This window comes from Mauremys mutica, chromosome 18, assembly GCF_020497125.1.
Source record: "Mauremys mutica isolate MM-2020 ecotype Southern chromosome 18, ASM2049712v1, whole genome shotgun sequence".
Taxonomy (NCBI): Eukaryota; Metazoa; Chordata; order Testudines; family Geoemydidae; genus Mauremys; species Mauremys mutica.
The window spans coordinates 10,657,508-10,675,188 of record NC_059089.1 but is presented as its reverse complement, the minus strand read 5'-3'; the positions used below and the strand labels follow the sequence as shown (position 1 = coordinate 10,675,188).

The window sequence follows — 17,681 nt, the reverse complement described above, 5'->3', positions numbered from 1 at the left end:
TCAAGTTGGGAAATACACCAACCTGTGAGATGTGACATTGTGGCAACATGGCTCAGCATCAGGTGGGAATTCCTTATCATTGCTCCGGGCTGTTCTGTCCTGATGTGTTGCAGCGCTCCGTGATCCACTTGGATATGCTCAGCCTGGACATACCATTGTGGGTTGAAATGTTTATAGCTGGTAGTGTGTGCATCTGTGCATTGGGTGAGGGAGCTGGAGTTCCACCTAAGCAAACTGCTACTTGGGTTTTGTAGTAGGTAATCCTTGCAGGGGGAGGCTTCATGGAAGTATCCCTGAAAGGACACTTGTGGTTTGGCCTAAATCCAGGAAGGGCATTAGGCAGGGGAATTAATTCTAATCACCCAGCGGGATATGACTAGATCCCAATTATCTACCAGGGCTCTTCCATTATCGGGGTGTCCCAATTGCTTGCATGAATATAGGCATTTTGTAGAACATTAATCATGCAGGCTGGCTCAGGGCCTGTGTGCTGCTGCTACAATCATCTCCACAAAGGTTGGACCCAAGGTGGATTTAGATGGTTCTATCTGCAAGGACTACCTATTGGGGTGTTCTATGCAATTACATGATAAGGCTACAGCCTATTGCCAAAATCAGCCCATTGTAGTTGTGGTTCCTTGTGGCATGTTATCTGTGATAAAAGTTTTGATTCTGGAAAAATTTGGAATAGGGGGATGATCCTCAGAATCCATGGACATCATACACTCATTTGGGACTTATTGTTCCAAGTCTTGCTTTGTTTTCTGTCTCTTAAGAGAAACAAATTGTTGCTCAAGGTAATGGTGCTTCTGAGGATTGAAAAGTAAATCTTAGGGCCTGATTCTCCCCTCACTTACCTAAATGTAAAGCAGGAGGAGGTCCAGTGAAGTCCATGGGGTTACCATGGTGCAGCTGTGAACAGAGAATAGCACTCCCCAATTCTAGACAAGTGATAAGAGTTTGAGGCCAGAAGAGGTGACCAGATCATCTAGTTCGACCTCCTGTATATCACAACCACCAACCTCACCCAGCATCTGCCCACTAAACCCAACCACCCAAATGAGACCATATCTCAGCCCACAGGAGACTAGACTATGATGTGTCACAGTCAGAAAACAAGAGGGACCAAGATGCACCAATACCAGAGGCCCCTGCAATGGCAGGGAAACGACTGAGTGAGACAGACCCAGATAACCTTGGCAAGCGACCCGCGCACACACACGTTTCGGAGGAAGGCAAAAAACCTCAAGGTCACAAGTGGTTTAGCAGAGCGTAGGAAAGGCAAATACTCTTGCACAGGCTTGTAAAAATGAATCTGCAGGCTTACTGAATACAGAGCTATCCATAGCTCAAGCTAATAACACTATTTAGCCGTCAAACAGCCCTTTATATTTCAAAGCCCTGTATGCATGTTACCGAACTAGCACGAACAACCCTGCCGGTGACGTAGGCAAGCCTTATTATCCCAATCTCACAGCAGAAGAAACAGAGGCAGAAAGGTTAAGTAAGTGGCTCACAGTCATGGAATTAGAAACTGACCAATTGCTTAGCACTAGAAAGAAGACAAAATGGTACAGTGGTTAATAGCCGTATCTCCCAATGCAGCCAATGGGAATTCAGACCCGAGTAAGGACTGCAGGATTTGGCCCTAAACTTTTGACATCTCCTGAGCTTGGGCCTGATCCAAAGCCCATAGGAGGCAGTGGAACACCTGCCATTGACTTCAGTGGGCTTTGAATCGAGCCCCTTTAAACAATTTACTAACAATGCCCGGGCCCTCCCTAGTATCTGTTAGTATTCATGTGTACCGTGCTGTAAAGGTGCAAGGTGTCAGACAGTGGGAGATCAGGGCCAAACACAGAGCAGGTCCAGTGCTCCGAAAGGCTCACAACCTAAAGGCACCTCCTGCGGGGGACCTCGCTTACACCTTGTTCCAGGAGCATCTCTCTTGTTCAACAATGCACCGTTTACCCAGTATGCAAAGCAAGCAAGCTCTGGATTGGGCTCCAGCTCTGGGAGCTAAGCACTAGCTCTTCTACAGATTATACGAACATTTCTCATCGTTTCATCTCGATGAGTGAAAACCCGGGCAAAGACAACGACTGTCCTGAAAGGGCGTGAGAAAGAAAATGAACCCAAGGGTCTGATCAGATTTCACCCTGGTCTACACACAGTTTTTGTACCGATACTATTTCGGTTGAGGGGGGACTTTATAATGAAATATTTATACTGGGACAACCCCCAATGGGAATGCAGGTATGCTGGCATAAAGGTGCTTGTATCAATATGGCCTATTCCTGTACATTTTCAGGAATAAGTTATACTGATACAATCACCTTTAACTGGTAAAACTGCATCCACACTAGGGGTTGTATCAGTATACCTATAGCAGTTTTGAAACTGACATATTTAGAGCAGTACAAAAGCTATGTGTACACAAGCCTTCACTCTCCACTGTTCACTCTTACCCTTGCCATGTACCTTATACTTATGGATTTTAAGGTCCAGAAGAACCATTGTGATCCTAGTCTCACATTTCATCCAGTGGTCCCTGCATTAAACCCAATAGCATGTGATTGAAAGCCAACAATCTGTAGCTGAAAATATTCCCTTAGGCCAGCTGGCATTCAAACTCACAATCCCTAATTTAGGAAGTTGGTATTTTAGCCATTAGGCCACTGGGCTTTAGTGTTCTCTATAGGCCTGATCCAATGAATGTTAAGGCCTGGTCTCCACCTAAAACTTAGACCAACCTAGCTATGTCACTGTAAAAAATTTCACATCCTAAGCACTGTGGTTAGATTGACATAATTCCCAGTGCTGACGTGGCTACGTCGGCGGAAGGACTCTTCTGCTTCTCCAAGAGGTGGATTGCCTACACTAAGAGAAAAACCCCTTCCGTCGACATAGGAAGCATCTACACTACAGCAGCAGAGCTGTGCCAGACCTGTGCCACTATAGTGGCTGCAGTGTAGACATGCCCCAAGGCACAATCATAACTGCTACTCAAGTGCCTCAGTGCCTGCGAGATCAGGCCCTACCTGTCTGTCACTGTCATGTATTTATAGAGTGCAGAACTCGGTAGTGTGTGGTCCCCACCCCCACCAAGCTTAGACCTACACCGTAACATTATAAGAAATACCCTGGTTTTTATTCACACTTTGAGCTGTGTTTCCATGGGAAATCTTTGGCCAGGGGCAGGTCACATGGCTCAGTCACAAATCCCATGCTGTGCCGATAGCATAGGAGATAGTTTACAAGTGACATTGGGTCCCTTGTCCAACCCCCTACCGACCCCAGGTACCCAGCGAAGAGACAGCATCTGGTTTCAAGGAAGACAGTCATCACAGCTTGCAAAGTTCGTACCACAATGTAGCTGTGAGCGTATGGGGAGGGGAAATGTAACCTAGAAAATGACAGCATGTGGGTGAATAAACAGTTAGCTCTGAGATCAGACTGTGGACATCATCATCCTGAGGTTCCTGGGACAAAAAATATAAACAATGATTCAAATACAGTTGTAGAAAGCAGCTGGGGAAATGACTGCATCGCCTGGAAATCTGTTTACAGAATGAACACAGACTCCAAAGGTGGCCTGCTTCTGACATTCCCTGGATTACTATGCTCTGAACAGACCTGTTTACCCGTGTGTGTCTGCCAACCCAAAGAACTAATGGGTAACCTAACATTGCCTTTCACATCCAAGAGTTCCTTTACTTGGGTCAAATATGTCCAATTTCTTAAAAAGCTCAAATGCTGTCTTGCAAAAAACCCAACCCTGGTTAGTGTTCCTTACATGCAATTTAACTTGGACTTGCATTACACAGTTACTTCGCAAAAGGTGAAACAGACCCTCTGCAGAGAGGGCCGGACCAAAACCTTTCTAACTGAGAATAAGACTTAAGTAAGATTTGGATCACTGACCCTATCCTGCACCCCCAGGAGTCACACCCAATCTCAAGGCTATTCAAGTAACTGTGCAGATGTTAGAGCACTTAGAAGAGACCACCTTTAAAGAGAAAGCTGGTTTAGCCCTTGACTATAGTAGACCTGCTGGTCCATTATAATTTAAATTGTGCATTGGTCTTACAATAGTGCTCTGCTCTGAATTTCAGCTAAACTGAACATGAAGTTGAGTAATGCACAATTTTGCCACCCTTAGAATAAAAGGAAGTACTGTGAACTCATGCTAAAAATATTAGGGCCTTTATTCTATGCAGAAGGAGGTTACATTGACCAGTGGTACACAGCTTTTTACAATGGTTATGGTCTTCGGGTGCAATCGTCTTGTACTCTTTGAAAGAAGCATTTGAAACTGGAATGGTAAAGAAATAGCTACTTGAACGATTATCCATTCAAAGTGACACTTTTCTATACATAATTTCTCAAGCTACCCTGGAAAAAATCACTGAATATTTCAGAACTAATTCTGTTTGTTTGTTTTTAATGATCAATGTTAAAAAGGGTATATAAAGAATGTGTAGTAGCTACCATATTGTAAGGGTTTTTTTAATATGTAACTTAAGAAGCCAATGAGAATACTTATCACCTCTGTAGCTCTTTTCTCCTTCAAAGTGCTTTGAAGACATAAACTACCCAATCCTCACAGCACCCCTCTGAGGCAGGGATATATTATTATCCTCATTTTACAGAAACTCAGAGAGATTAAGGCCAGCATTTTCAAAAGGGGGCTCTAAGTTGGATGGTTCAGATTTTGAGTATCCCAATTCAGACACCTAGAGCCTGCATGCAGAGGTGCGGAGCATCTGCAGCTCCCGCTGACCCTGATCAGAGCTGTGGATGTTGAGTGCTTCTGGAAATCAGGCCCAAGGTGTCTCAGCCAAAAATTGAAGCACAAAAAACCTGTGACCCTTGGTGAAAATTTCAGCTAAGTGACTTGCAGTCTGTTGCAGAGGAAGGCGGACTAATACCTCACAATAATAATGATTTGCATTTCTATAGCACCTTCCATTTGCAGATCTCAAAGCAATTTAGGTATATAAATAAATTAAGCCCCTCTGTGGTCAGTCAGTAGCATTGTCCCCATTTTACAGATACAAAATGGAGGCAAAGACAGAGATTAAATCACTTGCCCCTGATCACAGAGGAAGGCTGCGGCAGATCAGAGAACGGAACACAGCTCGGCCAGTGGCCAGTCCCAGTCCATAGCTACAAAACCATACTTTCTCCCCATTAGATTAGCACTTTAGACATCTGACTCCCAGTTCCCTGCCCATGCCACCCATCCACGTCTATAAAGAAGGGTTTAAGTGACTTGCTTAGGGTCAAAGAAAGAGAAGCAGCCTGCTAGTGCTCATTGAACTAGAAAACAACTGGGACAGAAGCATACTTGTCCTCAGCAGACTATGCCAATTGCAAAATACCCAGATCTGGACTTTTATATGGAATAATAAATAAATCCAACTTATTGACATAAAATAGCAAATTCACAGAGAGCAGTACATCACCACCTCCTCTACAGATGTGCCGGCTGCTGCTTGTGCATGGCTGGATGTTGAGACACTGCACTACAGATTGCAAGGGCAGTGTGTGTTCGCAATAGACTAAAGCAATGCAGTGATGATACAAGAGCAATTAGCAGAATTTTGGACATGTTGGATTTAACGAGTCAACTAATACATTTTGGACACAGCTGCTTTTCAGTTGAGAGAAATTCTAAAGCTCATAATCAGGCTCAGCCAACCAGATCTTCCTTGGAAGTTTCCAAGGCCTCTGTATTAAAACTTGAAGAGAAAAAGATCAAATTTTGTTATAAACTGCTGAATGCTTAAACGTACTAGGGGCCAATCCCACTCCCAATGAAGTCAATGGCAAAGCGTCCAGGGTACAGGATCAGATCCCAGGAACATTTTTAGTTCACTGTTCTGCCTTTGTTGAAAACCCAGGAAGTGCAGCCCTCTGTCTTAGGGGCTCTGCCTGCACAGAACTCCCATTGACTCACCCTGATAACTCAGCACAGAGCAAGTCTGCGGGTCTCTACTCATGCATCTTTACATTCACCACTAGTGATCAGCCTTGAAGCTGGGCATCTTCTTATACAGAGAAGACAAATGTGGTTTTTCTTTCAGTACTCAGAAGCATAGTCAGCTTCTCAATATTTTACTTCCTGTAGAAAACATAGACCAGAAATTATTGAGGAAGCAAACAGTTCCTATTCTGCATTTGCAAAGCACCAATTACAGTGCTATAGAAATTCCTTTTATTAATAATATAGTAGCAAGAAAATGCTAATGAATTCCCAGCAAAGGGAGGGGAGGAATGTTCTCCAATGCCCCGACATGGACTCTGTGCTTTGGCAATGATCAGTGGCAGCATTAGCACGGCCATCCCAGTGCAAGCTCAGACATATAACTCATCACAGAAATAAGAGGGGAACCACGGGCCTGCATGTCACTGACTGTTATCCTTTAAAAAAAAAGATATTGTTGCATCAAGCAGTAATTATGGATCGCTCCATTCTCACTGGTGATGAGGGAGCTTCTGTCACTTGAAAAAACTGTTCAGGTCTCTGTGAGTGCTTAATATCTAAATACGTGCCCATGATGGGGCCTCTTGTACCTGACTTGCAGGTCAGGTGAGGCAAACTTGCCCACCATCTCCTCGCAATCTTTTCCTTTCTAACCAGACTGCACAGAATCTGTGACAATACTACAGTGAGATGGGGTCAAACATTGGGTATGTCTACATTGCAAAAAAAAAAAAGGTGTATCCTTCACTCAGGTTAGCAAACCCGGGCTAAAATAGCAGTGAGGACACACAATTCGGATTTTAACTTGAGTTACCAGCTCCAGTTCAACCCACAGGCTTTAACTCCAATTGCTAACCCGAGTTAAAAGCTTTCACTGCTATTTGAAGCTGAGTTAGCTAATGCGGGCTAGCGAACCTGGGTTAAGAACACCCCTTTTTCTGCAGTATAGCTACAGACCCTTAAACTGCAAAGGGCAGGAGCCAACTCTGTGTTATATTTGTGTACAGCACCTAGCACAAGGGTCCCTGATTCCTAACCGGGGCCTCTAGCCACTACCACAATACAAATAAACCACCACAATAACAACAACAGGAGATATACCTATTAGTACAGATGCACAACCAAGGGGTATTTTCATCCCAAAGCACTCATTGAAAGTCCGGTCTAATACCACATGAGGGTCGGAGCAGGATAAACGTGTCTTTCAACATCTTCCCAGCATTCTCAGTCCAGTAGCAAAGACTTTGAAAAGAAATTAAATCAATGAGCCATGAATGATTAAAAACACTTTGCTATAAACATCATGCTGCATCAGGGAGAAAGCTGGGACTGTTAGGAAACCAGCAGGGCAGCCGTGTCACCAGGATCTAGGGTATCCTGTTTGGGAGAGGATGCTATCAAATACAAAACAGGCTGATTCCAAACGTTCAGAGTAAGCACAATGCCCCATATTTGTGTTGAGAGAAACCAGACCTGCTGGGGCTACGGCTGTGACAGTCTCCAACTCGTAAGATGGACACCGAACTAAAGACAGTGTCTGGAAAAATCAAAACACACTGAGGGAACAAACTTACACTTTCTCCACCATTTCAAATGATGTAAGTTGGACTCTCTCTATATGCTGTACATTCTTCATGGACCAAAGCATAAACATTTCCAGCAAATGCACTGAATATAAATTTGCTGACTAGTGGTGCTGCCTCCTTGTGTTTTAGTTCCAAGAGTAAAACAAACAGACAGACAACACGACCTCTCCTCTCTGCAAGCACATGCACCCCTAGGTCACAGTGCTTGTCACCAAGGGTGAAAGGCTTGTGGGAGCTTCTTGTTGAAATACTGGTAGCACATCTCAGTATTAATTACCATCTGCACATGAAGGGACAGTAGGAAAAGTAAATATTGCACCTAGCTTTGTACAGGTGAGGTCCACTTTTTAAAGACGTGTTAGTTGTTTATCCTCTGTGTTTTGGAGGGAAGTTGAAATATTCTAGGTGAAGCCTCTAAATCCTATAAGACATTTGCTTATGAACAACAAAGGTTTGGACTTTAAAGAGATTTGCTTTTTAAAGAATCTTATAAGCACCAAATTGTAACACTTCAACCTGGCATGGTGTTAAAAAACACCTCTCCCATTCCAAGGACCACAAAGTAAATTCCATGTGCAAGGAAATCACACTCTCTTAACAGTTCGAACTCAGACTAATTGACAATGACTATTATTTACATGCATTCGATTAAAAACTCCTAGTATCTTGGTAGGAGCCTGTCTGTGGGTGCAAAGCATTCAAGATGCTGATTTAGTTTATCAAATATTTATTATGCCCCTCAATTAATACATTATTGAGACTCAGGCTCTATGCTCTAGCAATCTGGGCATCTTTACATCAAAAGTTATAGGACCACAGGACGCCAGATAGAACTAGATAAACTAGTCAGTGTCCATGACCATCAACATTTTACTCTCTATATACTTCTTTAACACCTTTTACAGACCGTTTACACCAGTGGCGGGTGGCCCGCAGCCCGCCAGCGGATTACCTTGATAGGCCACGTGGTTTCCACTAACCACTTTTGATGGTTTGCCATTTGTAACTACCCCTTGCACCTAACAGACCCCTCAAAATTCCCAGACCCAGTACTTCTTCAGGCCCCTCTGAAAACCCAAGAGAGTTAAGCACCCAGATAGGGTATGTCTACGCTGCACAGTTAACCTGGATTATAACTCAACGCCCCTACCATCCACGCAGAAAAATCTAAGAAAGAAAGAAGATTCTCACATAATCACATGACTCCAGAAGCTGAAGCTCAGGGAAAAACCACCAAATATCGTAAGAGTTGGCAACACTGCAATTTGTATTTTAACATATTAGCAGCTCAAATTGAACAGTAACGGGAAACTTAGGATTCCTCTCGACCAACTAATATGTATTAAAATACAACTTCCCCTCTCTACACTAGAGGTTTAAAATGTGTTAGTTAAAACATCTAAGCCAATAGGTTTTACAAATACACCTTTCATCATACTCTAAACAGGGCTGAAGCACACAGCATTTCTGTTCTCTTCAAGTCATACACTGAGGTCGCCTCATTTCAGTCCTGGGTCCCCCATGGCTCTCTGTATAGCCACGGTCAACAGATTAATTCTTGCTACTCTGTACTATTCATTCTCCACACGTGGAAGAATCCCTGCGTCCCCTTCCTTTTTTAATCAAAGCACAACCACCAATGAGCACATCACAGCACATGCAGAATCTGATTTCCTGCACTGTGCTAAAATACCTTATTTCAAAACCCAGCTGTCTGTCTCTAAAGTGCCTGTCATTGTAGCCTTTGGGCACCAATATTACCGCTATCTATTCATTCAGCCCCAAATTTTGTGCTGATGGTTTTGGGTGATCTATTCACTATGAGCCCCAAATCCTTTTCCTGATCTGTGTGTTGTGCTGTCTGCCCTCAGAAGCAATAACCCCTTTTTGAATTTTTGCCCTTACTCACGTTATTTACATTTCTCACCACGGAAAAGCAATAGCCATTTACCTGGGGATAATCCTAGTCTATCCAAGTCAATCAGAACCTGGTTGCCTCCTTCCTCTGCACTTATTTCCTCCCTAGCTGTCCACCTGCAACTTTCCTCCCTGTATTCCATGCTGCTTCGTCCAGACTATTGATATGCAGACAGAACTAGGCCTGAATGCACTGATTTACCATTCCAATCCACTTGCCGTCCAGCTTACCACTCATCACTGCCCTTGAGAAATCCCCCTGGCAAAGACTCTGACAGGGGTGAATTTAATATTAAATGGCCTGTCTTTACCCTCCATCCAGTTCCTTATCCACACAAGTAGTTTACTCCCAGTATCATGCATGCTCATCTTGTTCAGTAGTTAGCTGTGTGTTATGTCAGAGCAGCAAGGAATCCTCTGCAATGTGTCATGCCGTGGAACCAAACTACATTCAAATTTAGACTCAAACAAATGTAATATAGAAACAAACTGCAGGATGGTAAGGAGGGGCCCAGAATATAGCCTTAAGAATGCAAGCAATCCTCAGGGAAGAATATTTCTCACTTGTTGGCGGGTTTATCAGACCTCCTAGGCTCTGTCTTGATGGGCATAACTGGGGCTTTCTTCAATCTTGTTTGCTCAATTGAATTAGCTTAAAGCAATTGAAAAGCCCTCTTTTAATGCTCCTTAATACACAGGCTAACACATTTGAACTCATATTAGCTGAATGTATTGTAGCTTTGGGTTTGTCTACATGGGCAGAAAACGGTGCTAGTTTAACATGATTAAAGCCCCATTGGGAGCATCCACATTAGGAAAAAAGGTGGTTTACTAGCACCTAACATAGACAAAGCAGTTGGTAATTTTCATGCTTGTTAGCAGGATAAGTAAACCCAAGGCATCCCCACAGAGTTTACTGTGACGTGCTAACGTGCGAAAACTACCAACTGCCTTGTCCACATTAGGATCTTACCACGTTAGCTAACGAGGTAAACAAAGAGACAAAAAAGACAAAAACACCTTTTTTCCAGTGAAGACTTAAACCTCTGAAGCTGGATTAACTGGCCACATTTTAGCCTTAAGCAGAGCTAACATGGCTGCAAACACACCCATTTTTGCCTGTGTAGATGAGCTCACACTGGCTTACCATTAAGCTAACTCTACCGAGTTAACAAGACTGAAGAAAACTTTTTTTTCGGTCCATCAAGTCATGGCCTTCTGAATCACTCATGTGAAAGAGAGAGAGGGGGATTTAAAATGCAAGAGGTTTTCTTATTTTAACTTACCTGAAGCAGCTTAAATGTTAAAAATAATGGGCTTAGGCAAGCAGAGCAGGGCACTCTCCTCACTTGTGAGCCGGGGATCCTGAGAGGATATCAGCCATCCGGAGTAACTGAGAAGAGGAGGCAGAACAGGGCAGGACTGAAAGAACCACAGGAGATCACATCACCTGCAAAACTGAAAGTGGGAAACTCTGAGGAAGTCACCTATGTGGAGTGGTTTCACATTCTGCCCAGAGCTCTTCCTGCATCCTACACACAATGGCCTATTACAGTATTGTCCTTCCTGCCAGGGAACAGAAACCCCGCTTGAACTAGTAAATGCTGCCCCTTAATCCACAACACAACGTATTTCCAGGGGCTGCTGAGAGAGCAGACCCAACCCTTGCGGGCTCAGGGGTTAAGAGCAAGACACAAAGCCCAGCAGAGTCTTATCACTGAGCCACCCTTTTGGATAGAAAACTGGCTAGATGGTCGGGCTCAACGGGTAGTGATCAATGGTTCCATGTCTAGTTGGCAGCCAGTATCAAGTGGAGTGCCCCAAGGGTCGGTGCTGGGGCCGGTTTTGTTCAATATCTTCATTAACGATCTGGAGGATGGTGTGGACTGCACCCTTAGCAAGTTTGCAGATGACACTAAACTGGGAGGAGTGGTTGATACGCTGGAGGGTAGGGATAGGATACAGAGGGACCTAGACAAATTAGAGGATTGGGCCAAAAGAAATATGATGAGGTTCAACAAGGACAAGTGCAGAGTCCTGCACTTAGGACGGAAGAATCCCATGCACTGCTACAGACTAGGGACCGAATGGCTGGGCAGCAGTTCTGCAGAAAAGGACCTAGAGGTTACGGTGGACGAAAAGCTGAATATGAGTCAACAGTGTGCCCTTGTTGCCAAGAAGGCTAATGGCATTTTGGGTTGTATAAGTAGGGGCATTTCCAGCAGATCGAGGGATGGGGGATCATTCCCCTCTATTCGGCACTGGAGAGGCCTCATTTGGAGTACTGTGTCCAGTTTTGGGCCCCACACTACAAGAAGGATGTGGATAAATTGGAGAGAGTCCAGCGGAGGGCAACAAAAATGATTAGGGGGCTGGAGCACATGACTTATGAGGAGAGGCTGAGGGAACTGGGATTGTTTAGCCTGCAGAAGAGAAGAATGAGGGGGGATTTGATAGCTGCTTTCAACTACCTGAAAGGGGGTTCCAAAGAGGATGGATCTAGACTGTTCTCAGTGGTAGAAGATGACAGAACAAGGAGTAATGGTCTCAAGTTGCAGAGGGGGAGGTTTAGGTTGGACATTAGGAAAAACTTTTTCACTAGTAGGGTGGTGAAGAACTGGAATGGGTTACCTAGGGAGGTGGTGGAATCTCCTTCCTTAGAGGTTTTTAAGGTCAGGCTTGACAAAGCCCTGGCTGGGATGATTTAGTTGGGTTTGGTCCTGCTTTGAGCAGGGGGTTGGACTAGATGACCTCCTGAGGTCCCTTCCAACCCTGAGATTCTATGATTCTAAATGTGCTCAGCACGTCGGTGTTCTGTTGAAAAACTAGCCAGGCGTGTCACAACAGGAGCCCTGGGTGCTGAGTTTCTCGGACAGTCTGGTCCCAATGGTGGATGCTGAGCACTTGAGAATCTGGCCCTATCTGTAAAGATAAAAGCATCTCCAGAAAAAAAGATCTTACTGATGAACAGCTACAAGAAAAAAAATCATTTCTAACTAGAGCTGGTTTATTCAAAGCACAGAAACTAGACACCAATTTTCACAGAAACTGCTCTGGACCTAGGAGAAGCTGCATCCTTGTTGGAATCTACTTGTTTTCAAATTTACCTAAGGGCTACTCTGCCAAGGTGAAAACTGCAGAACCTGTTGGTGACTGTATCATACAACAGGTGGGCCAGCAGCTTTGTTCATCAACAGGCCTTGGGAAGACATGCCTTGACTAGCAAACTGACACAGCCCTGACACAGATGTCGGGGGGGGACATACCCCACTTCTTATTCATCACAGATAAAATGCACCCCTTAGGGGCTTTGCCTGGGCCCCATCTACTGTGGAGGAGCTTTACCCCAAGTTATCGTTTTAGAAAGTGCACATTTCCAAAAGATCCAGGCCTTGAGGTTCTTCTCACTCATGCTGGTGCAAGTCAGGAAGCTCTCCACCAAACTCAATGAACCTGCAGGTGCACTGGGTACAATTGGTGTGAGCAAGAAGCAAGTCAGGCCCCCAAGCTTTAATCTTCAGCATGTTGTTGACTCTAAGGCAGGGGTGGGCAAACTACCGCCCGCAGGCTGGATTCGGCCCGCAAGCCGTTTTAAGGCGGCCAGTGAGCTCCTGCTGGAGAGCGGGGTCTGGGGCTTGTCCCGCTCCGGCGCTCCAGCTGGGGCGCAGGGTCAGGGGCCGCACCATGCAGCTCCCGGAAGGCATGGCATGGCCCCACTCTGGCTCCTACGCGCTCCAAAGAGAGCTGATGGGGCAGTGCCTGTGGACAGGGCAGCGTGCAGAGCCACCTGACGGCGCCTCCACATAGGAGCCGGAGAAGGGACATGCCGCTGTTTCCAGAAGCCGCTTGAGGTAAGCGCTGTCCAGATCCTGCACACCTGAACCTCCCCGCATGCCCCAACCCCCTGCCCCAGCCCTGATCCCCCTCCCGCCCTCCAAACCCCTCAATCCCAACCCAGAGCACCCTCCTGAACCCCAAACCTCTCATCCCCAGCCCCACCCCAGAGTCCACATCCCCAGTCAGAGCCTGCACCCCTTCCTGCTCCCCAACCCCCTGCCCCAGCCCAGAGCCCCCTGAACTCCCCATTTCTGCCCTACCCCAGAGCCCGCACCCACAACCAGAGCCCTCACCCCCTCCCACACCCCAGCCCCAAGTTTGGGAGCATTCATGGCTCACCATACAATTTCTATTCACAGATGTGGCCTTAGGGCCAAAAAATTTGCCCACCCCTGAAGACCTAAAGCAGTGGTCCCCAATGCAGTGCCCGCGGGTACCATGGTGCCCGCCGGGGCATTTATGTGCGTCCGCATACTGGCCGGCGGACAAGTATCCGCCGAAATGCCACCGAAAATCATCAGCATTTCAGCGGCGACACCGCTTTTCGGCGGCATTTCGGCAGTGATGCCTCTTGACGTTACCGCTTCTCGGCGGCATTTCGACGGATGCTTGTCCACCAGCCACGGTCCTCGGTGGCTCGTCGTCCAGCGCCTGCCACTTGGAAAAGGTTGGGGACCACTGACCTAAAGAATCAAACTAACCTTATGTAAAAACCTGTAATGAACAAAAATCATCCACAGGGGAAGTAAAGAAGGCAGGTATCCCCTGTGTGCGTCCTCTCTGTATCATACTTGCAGGACAGTTAATTAACTAGGCTCTCAACCATTAGCTACCATGCAGATGAACTACTCTAGGTGTAAAAACGGAGGGATATCTACACTACAGACACTACAGGGGCACAGATATGGTTCTACAGATAGGTCTCAAAATGCAGCTGTAAACAGGGAGTCATTATTGAGTGGGTGTGTTTCCAATGGGTTCCCGCAGGGATCAGTTCTTGGCCCTACACGATTTATCGTTTTTATCAATGATCTGGAAGAAAAAATAAAATCATCACTGATAAACTTTACAGATGACACAAAAACTGGGAAAGTGGTAAAGAATGAAGAGGACAGGTCACTGACTCAGAGTGATCTACAGTGCTTGATAAACGGGGTGCAAGGAAACAATATGCGTTTAAATATGGCTAAATGTAAATGTATCCACCTGGAAACAAAGACCGTAGGCCATACTTACAGGATGGGGGATTCCGTCCTAGGGAGCAGTGACTCTGAAAAAGATTTGGGGGTTATGGTGAATAAAAAGCTGAGCTCCCAGTGTGACACTGTGGCCAAAAAGCGAATGTGATCCTGGAATGCGTAAACAGGGAACTCTCGAGTAGGCGTGGAGAGGTTATTTTACTTTTGTATATGGCACTGGTGCAACCCCTGCTAGAATTCTGCATCCCGTTCTAGTGCCCACAATTCAAGAAGGATGTCGGTAAATTAAAGAGGGCTCAGAGAAGAGCCACAAGAATGATTAAAGGATTGGAAAACCTGCCTTGAGGTGATAGACTCAAGGAGCTCAATCTATTTAGCTCAACAAACAGAAGATTAAGGGGTGACTTGATTACAGTCGATAAGTACCTACAAGGGGAACAAATATGTAATAATGGGCTCTTCAGCCTAGCAGAGAAAGGTGTAATACAGCCCAATGGCTGGAAGATGAAGCTAGACAAATTCAGACTGGAAGTAAGGTGTAAATTTTTAACAGTGAGGGTAATTAACCATTAGAATAATTTCCCAAGGGTTGTGGTGGATTCTCCATCACCAACAATTTTTAAATCAAGACTGGCTGTTTTTCTAGAAGATCTGCTCTAGGAATTATTTTGGAGACATTCTCTGGCCTGTGTCATACAGGAGGTCACACTAGATGATCACAATGGTCCCATCCAGCCTCAGAACCTATGAATCCCACCCTATAGGGCTTGCCACAAGGTGGTAATCACTGGAGAACAAACCTGCCTTTCAGTGCTTAGGTTGGTGCTAAATACTGATTTCTGCCCCCAGCCTCACCCCGGGCTTCATTACTCAAGGCATTTTCCCCTAGAGTTAACAGATTGCCATTTAACTTAAGGTACTTAACACGTTTTTAAAGTCTTGTGTGGACATTGCCCACATGTTTGTTCTAGATTATAAAGGCTTATTCTTTACTTAGGGTAGATCAGACATATCCTGTTTTCTGAGCACAAAGCTCACACAGGAAAGAACAAACCACGACTCTTGGCCACCACACAATTCCCCAATCCCACTCAATATCTTCGCTAAGGTCCTCACCTCTCCTGTAAAGTGCTGTGAGATCTACTAAGGATAAATGTTATATGAGAGCTAAGTGGTGTTGTTGTTGTTATCTGGCAATACAAATTGATCCTGGGATGACAGAGAAGGATCTGTCAGTCCCTGCTTTCCCATTCCAGTTGCGGGATATAAGAGCTACTCCTCCTAAGGGCTAGCCCTTACAAACCAAACTGCTAGCCTCTAGTCTAAAAATCTGCATCAGTTTCCCATATTCTGTCCTGATTTACATGCACTCCATCCCCACTGATGTCAGTGGGGTTACATATGGTATAAATCAGGGGAGAATCTGGTCCCTAAACTTCTTGGAGCTGGGAGAGACGAAGAGGGAGGAAAGACTAAACTATGAGAGTGATCTAAATAACTCACCATTTCTCCTCCGTCCTCCATGTTCCACTGCTGTAGATATTAGGCCAGTGCCCTCAGAGCAATATATGTATATGGAATTCTTGGCGATTTCCCCCACAGTATGTGTACATTTTTATTTGCAAGACTAAACTTGAGGGGGAGGGATAGCTCAGTGGTTTGAGCATTAGCCTGCTAAACCCAGCGTTATGAGTTCAATCCTTGAGAGGGCCATTGGGGGGAACTGGGGTAAAAATCTGGGGATTGGTCCTGCTTTGAGCAGGGGGTTGGACTAAGTGACCTCCTGAAATCCCTTCCAACCCTGATATTCTATGATGGGGAAAGAGCCCTCAGTTACAACCATGCAGCACCACATCAATCAACCACTGTAGCTGAAGGCAGAATTTGGTGTATTAAAATGATGGAATTGCCTGGATACAAACTCTTAAATCACACAGCAAGATTAATACCCGATCCCCTTTAAAAGCCCTACTGTTATTACTCACATGAATAAGGGCAGCAGGATCAGGCCTCTAGACTGCAACTGTGACTGAATATGAGGTATATGGTCCTTACTTGAGCAAAATGCCTACTGAAGTTAATGAGGGCTTTCCCTGAGTAAGAAATTCAAGATCTCACCCGACAAGCATTTAGATTGAGCATTCCACCTTCTAACTATTTTACAAAGAACTGCTAATGTTACCATCTGTATAACTCTGCCACAAACTTCATCGCACATGGTGCTGAAATTTCCTCTGCCACAGTGCAGTATTTTGGATACAGGATTAAACCAGAAAGCTGTGAAAGGTTACAGCATATACTACTGCACACCTGAAATGTCAGGTGCAGCCAGGCTGTTGGAGGCTACTGATCATTAAGTGCTTAGTGGATATGACTATGACGTGTCCAATTATCAATCCACAGCAGCTATTTGTATCCAGTTGATATATACATATACAATAGCATTGTTATCCTGTCTGTTCTCTTATGCACATGAAAAATCTTGTTCACTGCTGCAAGCTAGTTTTTACTCTTCACTTCAGTGCAACTTGTATATTCTGAAACTATGTTCAAAAAGAAAGCTTGAGGGAAAGTCTTACTCTTGTGTTCAGTAGCAAAGCAAGCAAAAGGCATCTTTGCTCAGTGTGATGCCTGTATTTCTTTATTGGGACATTTAGAGCTATGAATCTATGTAATCTTTCGGGATATTTAGAGCTATGAATCTGATAACTAATTGCCATAATGTGGTGAGGGTAGCTGGCAAACACCACCTCCTTCAGGGATTTTGGATTTGAATTTGATATATTCCCTAGCATTTCAGACTCGGTGCACTTCAAATAACTTAATGTGAGTGGTGAGTCAAAATAAAATATTAATGGATGGAAACTTTATGGTCTGAGTTCATTGACAAGATCTCTGACAAAGCCCCGGTACATTCCACCTCCCACACAAAGTATGTCACAACCTCCAACCCCATTTATGACCCAGGGGGCTCTCCAGTCCTTCAACATCACCTTTTTCTGATCAACATAACCTTGACTGTAAAGGCTGCTGCACCAACTCACACTTTAAGGCCAGAAGGGACCATTGTGAACATCTAGTCTCACCTCCTGCACATCGCAGGTCACAGAACCTCACCCGCCCACTCCTGTAATAGACCCAGACCCTCTGGCT

The 17,681-nt window shown here is 45.0% G+C and overlaps 1 protein-coding gene across 2 annotated transcripts in view; it reads right to left on the bottom strand.

The window, feature by feature from the left end:
- The window catches only part of EHMT1 (euchromatic histone lysine methyltransferase 1), a 162,250-nt gene that overhangs the window by 142,199 nt on the left and 2,370 nt on the right, over positions 1-17,681 (bottom strand). For both annotated transcript variants that reach the window (XM_044992504.1, XM_044992514.1), the window contains exon 2: positions 10,779-10,950. The gene's annotated coding sequence lies outside the window, so the exon portion shown is untranslated. The remainder of the gene's footprint in view (positions 1-10,778; positions 10,951-17,681) is intronic.